The sequence below is a fragment of the Sprattus sprattus genome, assembly GCF_963457725.1.
Source record: "Sprattus sprattus genome assembly, chromosome: 3".
NCBI lineage: Eukaryota > Metazoa > Chordata > Actinopteri > Clupeiformes > Clupeidae > Sprattus > Sprattus sprattus.
Genome location: NC_137922.1, coordinates 37119871 through 37127362, shown reverse-complemented (window position 1 = coordinate 37127362; position 7492 = coordinate 37119871).

The window sequence follows — 7492 nt, the reverse complement described above, 5'->3', positions numbered from 1 at the left end:
CAAGTATCACTCGACAAAAATGAAGAGTGTCTGATGACGGCGCAGCACGTCTGGGCTTTTATGGTCTGTCACTAATGACAAGTTGGCATAGAGCATATTGTGAAATTTCTATGGCAACTCAGCTACCTAGTTAACTAACTTTTGTAAACTAGTTCAAGTCATATTGACCACTGAAGACAGGCAGCACAATCCTGAAGGGCACAGTTTGTCACTATTGTCCCCGACTGTTTCATCAAATATGAACTTCACAGCTGGCAAATTCTATCTCTCCAAAGAAGGCTTGCATGTCTGACAGAGTTTGGTATACAAAGGTTTATTCTGCTAGTTATGCACCAAGAAAGAAAGCAGGTCCAAGGACTTAACTGAAGTCACATCCTCAGTACTTCTAGTTTAACACACTTTGGGGGCTGCTCCTGCTGAGCCGGGCGTTTGCCTAGTCTATCTTCTTATGGTAATTCATTTCAGGGCCGTAAATAATAGTGTCACATCTAGGTACAGTATATAGCTCCTGCACACTCAGAACTAATGGTGTCAAACAAGGGCAGGTGCACCATGTTTTAATTTTTTGCTGACACCATTATTTTCAGGTCGGCTGCAAAGTGTGTTTTTAAAAAACACGTGTTAGACTGTTTTGATTACATTCCATACATCAGTTTTGCATAATCTATCTCAGGGCTTTACTATCTATCAGTGTTTTATCTGACTACCATAGAGGTTACACAAGAGTATGATCCATCACCTTATTTTCATTCTTGATCTTTGATATTATTTATCACTTATTTTCCAATACCGGATGCTAAAAATATTAACTAACCAGATCCATGTCAACAAAGATAAACGTCAACCAAATCTTCACGTCCAATGTGAGCAAACAGGGAGGAGAGAGGAAGACTGAGCAGGAGACAATTCAATTCAATTCAATTCAATTTTATTTGTATAGCGCCATAACAATACAATTGCCTCTCGGCGCTTAACAGAGCCCAGAGCCTGAACCCCCTTAGTGCATGCACAACGGCAACAGGGGCAAGAAAAAACTCCCTGTTAGGCAGGAAGAAACCTTGAGCAGAACCACGGCACATAAGGGGGGACCCATCTGCTTGAGGTCGGCCGGGTGGAGACAGGAAGGTGGGACGGGGGGAAGGGGGGAAGGGGAAGGGTAGTGTGGCAGAAGGGGAAATGAAGCAACAGGGGCAATACACATTTGGTCACTGGACATATGTGTACATACATCTGGTGGTAAATACATGATACAGACAAGACCAGATTACTGTGGCAATAGGGTTACTGTTACAGGGGTAGGGGATGTAGGGACAGAGAAACATTTCGGTGGAGGCAATAATGTATATTGTACATAAATGCTAGCATAGGGTATTGGGTAGAGTAGGTGTACGGCAATGCAGTGGCAGTGGGTGCGGTTGGCCGAGGGTTTCTCTAGGTAGACCAGGTAGAGAGACTACGTGCAGAGTGGTGGGGGTGGGGAGGGAAAGTTCCACATCCATCAGCGATTGGAACACGCCTGGCTCCGGGGAGGCAGTGGACCTTGCAGGGGCCGCTTGTTGAAGGGGGGGGTGTGGACATCTCGGACCATGGAGCTGCCGATGACCAGGGTGGGGGTCGTCACATCCAGCGGGAGAAGTCGTCAAGGGGATGATGACTGAGTTGAGGGCCCAGGATGGGGAGCAGGGCGGCGTGGGCGATGCTGGTGTTGCTCTGGAGCCGGTCTGCAGGGGCGTTTCGGGGCGGGCTGAGGAGGGGAGTGATCAGGCCCAGGAGGCTCCTCCTGATCCATCAGGGACATGTCATCTGTGTGTCGGTTTGCCTGTTGCATATTGCAATACTTAGATATGTTTAGTTTTTCTGGCATTGAACATTTTGTTTTTTGTTGTGATCTGTTTGCCGGGGCCGTACATGCATCCACTCGGCAAACAGGAAACACATTTGATGTTGCGGTACTAAATTACAAGTAGGAATTTAATTTGTTTTTTGTTGTGATCTGTTTGCCGGGGCCGTACATGCATCCACTCGGCAAACAGGAAACACATTTGATGTTGCGGTACTAAATTACAAGTAGTAATTTAATTTGTTTTTTGTTGTGATCTGTTTGCCGGGGCCGTACATGCATCCACTCGGCAAACAGGAAACACATATGATGTTGCGGTACTAAATTACAAGTAGTAATTTAATTTGTTTTTTGTTGTGTCATGTTTGCCGGGGCCGTACATGCATCCACTCGGCAAACAGGAAACACATTGATGTTGCGGTACTAAATGCAAGTAATATTTGAATTTGTGTTCGGATATGTCTGGGTGGCTGGTACAGCAGGTGATTGGTTTGTTGGCGCGGTTACTTTTGGCTATATGATGCACTAAAGAGGAATGTCTTAAGTCTTGATTTGAATATAGGCACGGTGTCTGCAGCTCTGATGGAGGCAGGGAGATTGTTCCAGAGGAGAGGGGCTTGGTAACTAAATGCTCTCCCTCCTATTGTGGTCTTTGATATTCTTGGAATTACCAGGAGGCCTGCACTCTGGGAACGGAGCAGCCTTGGAGGGCAATAGGGGACGACTAATTCCTTGAGGTAGTTTGGAGCCAGATCGTTTAGGGCTTTATATGTTAGCAGGAGTACTTTGAAGTCGATTCTACTTTTAACGGGGAGCCAGTGCAAAGAAGCGAGTACCGGTGAGATGTGTTCATATTTTTTAGTTCTGGTGAGTGTACTAGCAGCAGCGTTCTGTATAAGTTGGAGGCTCTTTATTGTGTTGATGCTGCATCCGGACAGGAGAGCATTACAATAATCGAGGCGGGAAGTAATAAATGCGTGGATTAGTTTTTCTGCATCTTGGAGGGATAGGACCTTTCTAATTTTGGCAATATTGCGTAAATGAAAAAATGATGTCTTTGAGATCTGTTTTATGTGTGAGTCAAGTAGGAGGTCTTGGTTGATAGTTACACCAAGGTTTTTGATGTTAGTGTTGGGTGTTGGGAAGCCATTGAGTGTGGGTAAATGTGTAGATAGTGTAGTTCTCAGTTGATCGGGGCCTACAAGCATAACCTCAGTTTTATCAGAGTTGAGGAGCAGGAAGTTGCTAGTCATCCAAGATTTTACATCATGGAGGCAAGCTTCTATCTTGGGTAGATGTACAATTTCATCAGGTTTCATTGATAGGTAGAGTTGGGTGTCGTCAGCATAGCAATGGAAGTTAATGCCATGTTTCCTTATGACAGCACCTAAGGGTAGCATATAGAGGGAAAAAAGCAGTGGTCCAAGGACAGAGCCTTGTGGGACACCGTAGCTTACTCTGGTGTGATTTGACGACTTCTCATGGACATGAACAAATTGATGGCGATCAGAGAGGTAAGATCTAAACCAAGATAGGGCACAACCTTTGATGCCAACGTGATGTTCAAGTCTCTGTAACAGGATCAGATGATCTATAGTGTCGAAAGCAGCACTAAGGTCTAGGAGAACTAATATTGAGGTGCACCCATGATCAGATGCGATTAGTAGGTCATTTAAGACTTTGACTAAGGCCGTTTCAGTACTGTGGTGGGCCCTAAAACCGGATTGGAGGGTTTCTTCAATTTTATTTTGATGTAGAAAAGAAGTAAGTCGCTTAGCAACTAGTTTTTCAAGTATTTTTGACAAAAAAGGAAGGTTAGATATGGGTCTATAGTTAGCGAGATTATCGGGATCAAGGTTAGGTTTTTTAAGAGATGGTTTTATCACTGCTATTTTGAAAGATTGTGGGACGTAGCCTGAGATAAGTGAGTTATTCATTACATTATTCAGACAGGCTTGGAAAGAGAAAAAAGACAAAAGGACAATGAGGAGGAAAGGGGAAATTAAAAAGGAAGAGGACGTGCAGAACGGAAAAAGGATTGGGAGAGACAGAAGGAGACAGAGGAGAAGAGGACAGCGAATAGAATGGATACAAAACTGAACAGAAGGATGAGTAGAAAGGGGACACTAAAGAGGGCATGAAGTAAAAGGAGGATGAGAGGAGAGATGAAACAGTGAAGAAGAAGGCACACAGACAGGAGTGTGAGCATGAGGAAGGGAAGCATAAGACAGAAAAGCATGAAAAGGACATGAAGGAGAGGGAGGATGAAGAGAATAAGATAGACAGACAGGAGGAGGAGGTACAATTGGAGAAGAAGATGATGGACTACAAAGGACAGGAAGGAGGAGGACTAGGGCAAGGGTGAGGGTCAAGTTGGGCAGGAGAAACAGCAGGAGGAGGATGAGAGACATTTGAAGGAGGGGGAACTTGTGAAGGCTGAGGAGAGGAAGACAGAGAGGAGGAGATGGATGTGTATCTGAAGGGAAAGGCGGATAGTGAGATTGTCAAACAGCAGCAGGAGATGGAGAGGAAAATAATGATGTAAAAAGAGAGGTTGAGGAAGAGAAGACGAAAGAAGAAAAACATGGAAGAAAGGAGGAACATGGAAGGAAGTGACAGGGAGAAAAGGTTAAAGAAGGTTGAGACAGTGGACAAGAGGATGGTGGAAAAGAAGGAGCCCTCAGGGATGGAAGATAAGATGGAGAAGAAGAAGTTAGTTAGTGGAAAGGGGTGAGGGGGACAAGAGGAGAAATGGAAGGGATGAATAAGAGCAGGAGGATGTGGAAGTACAGAGATGAAAGAAGAGGGATAAAACTGTGGAGGGGAAGTTCTACATTTTGAATTGTTTTGTAAGTTGCTTTTGATAAAATCGTCTGCTAAGTACTTATCTTTCACCTTAAAAAGACAGGGGGACAGAGAGACAGAGAGTAAAAGAGAAAATTATGGATCATATCTGATCATATAGATCAATAAGTACATTAAATTAATAAATTAGCTTTTCTGTAGTTAGTTGAAAGGCTATAACTAGAACACACAGGTGGCACCATTGATTATATTTCAATATTTTAAAACTATCCATTAGTTTGACAGAGGCACAAAATACTTGTTGGAGTTTTGTTAAGCTTTTCCTTCTAGTGTTTGAAATGATATCAAGAAAATCTTATAGCCTTCTATAAATATCTTTAAGGTACATTTTGTCTTAATAACAGTCTTAACGATGCATTTGCGACCTTTTACCACTAGGTGCCGGGCGCGGTCTGCGAACAGATGATGAGAAATTGGAGAAAAATTAGCCCGTTTACCCACTACGCCGGACTTGTTTGGAGCGCGACATGGTTCCTCTGGCACGTGTTGCTGAAACTGTGTGGCTAAAATTAGCTATGAAATATGTATATCTCGAATATGAAATTGTTCATTGTCTTGTCTGTCTTTCCTGTTTTTAGAGTTCGATTTTACAACGGCAAAGCACATGGAATTCAGGAATTGTAGCATCCCCGGGACTAGTTTGAGGTTTAACAGACGCACACACGAAGAGATAACACACACACACACACACACACACACACACACACACACCACCTGCAGATGTTCAACATGAGTGGACCTCCTTGGTTGGTTAATTACAAGTTCCACTGTTCAATATCAGAATTAAAATATTACACTGCTTGGCTACGCTTGGTGAGACGTTACTGGGTGGTGCCATAAATACAAGCGGAATGTTGAGCTGCTTATGACAGAGTAACACACACACATTCACTCACACACACATTCACTCACTCTCACACACACACACACACACACACACACACACACACACACACACACACACAACACTGACCTGCTAAATGGCTAAATAGTTAAATAAATGACAAACATTCCCAATTCTGCCCCTTCGGGCAATGAGGGCCTTGGATCTTGGCCTAGTTCCAAGCCGAGGTACCCCTCTGCAGAGCGCAGGAACTCATCAGAGCCTAACCAGCTCTCTGAGGTGTCTAGCGAGGATTGTTTTAATAATAATTAATACGGTTATAAAGAACCGCATCTGTGTCCAGTTTTCGCGCATGCCCTCCGGTCCCTACAACCCACTTTCAACAAGTTGCGTGTTTTTGTGCGTGTGTGTGTTCTCATTATTACACGAGCCATCTGGTTTCCAGAGCGAGAGGACCGAAGCAGCATGCTTGCGCGTGAATTTACACAAACACAGCCGGTGTTTCCGCTATACTGAACAGACGTTGAGAAAGACTTCGAGTTCAATTACTCAACAACTTTGAAGTATTAATTAACATATTTAGGGCACTTTTTAATCCGTCAGAGTTTTTTTTATCAACATTCACCAAGTTCAGGTCTCGTATGAAAGCGCTCTCTCTCTCTCGCTCTCTCATTGAGTGTGTCTGGTATTGATTGAAGCGCTCCGTCGCTATGTCGGGCTGTCCGCGTGCAGCAGTTTCTCACCTATGAGCTCTCTTCCCCCACACATCCACGCGCACGCACGCACACAGCCACACACACACACACTCCCCCTCATATCATTTCCCCCCTCACTCCCCTCAGTCAGTTTAGATCCGTATCGTGGTCTTGGTAAAGCCTCCAGTCCTGTCGCTCCGCTATAACGGATTGTAACGTGTTTTTGCCTCGCACAACAGTGGGACTTCGGAACAAATAACACTGCCCGCGATGAGGCCTGGAGGATGTTAGAGAAGTTCAAGCGCCGTTATCTTCAAGAACCTGAGTAGTTTGTTTGGGTGAATCTTTGTGCTTTGAGGGACCCTCCAGACAGACGCGAGAGTTGTTACAGTGAACACTTTGGTAAGTTCCATGCGCGTCTGAATCTCTACTTTGAATGTTCATTGTTTACTGAGGTAGCGTGAATGCTTATAGTGGTGACAAATACTTGGCGAGAAGGTTGAAAACTTAATAATAATTGTAATGAGGTTGCCTAGTGATAATAAATAAGAATAGAAAAAAAACAGTTCGGTTCAGAAAAACAGGTGTATGATCAAAGACCCCCTTGTGAAGTATGTCGTGTAAGTATGTCGTGTTTGGGGCTCCAGAGTAAATGAAAAGAAAAGGGACTCAAACCGGTAACCAAGCACTTCACATCGAGTCCATGGGCACTTAAACAGCCTTTCGCCAGAGTCCGGAACCCGAAGCCAAGCCAAGCAATACCTCGCAGGTCCCGCACTGCGCAAGTTTACCATGTCAGCTCTCCCGATGCGCACGTCACTCTATATATTTTCTCTTACTCTGAAGGATGCCGCATGAGGTGAGATCCACAGCTGTGTGTGTGTGTGTGTGTGTGTGTGTGTGTGTGTGTGTGTGTGTGTGTGTGTGTGTGTGTGTGTGTGTGTGTGTGTGTGTGAGAGAGAGAGAGAGACAGTGTGAGATTGTTTGAAACAGGGTGCAAGCATAAGTGAGAGAGAAAGGTTGTGTGTGAGTGAGCGCGAGGATGTTGGCAGTACAGCTTTGCCTAGAGCGGCTCAAGTAGCTCAGGGACGCAGCAGCAAAATCGCTGGAATCAGCACTACCAGCATTAGGTCTCTATCTCTCTCTTTATAAGTAACAAACACACACACACACACACACACACACACACACACACACACACACACACACACACACACACACACACACACACACACACACACACACACA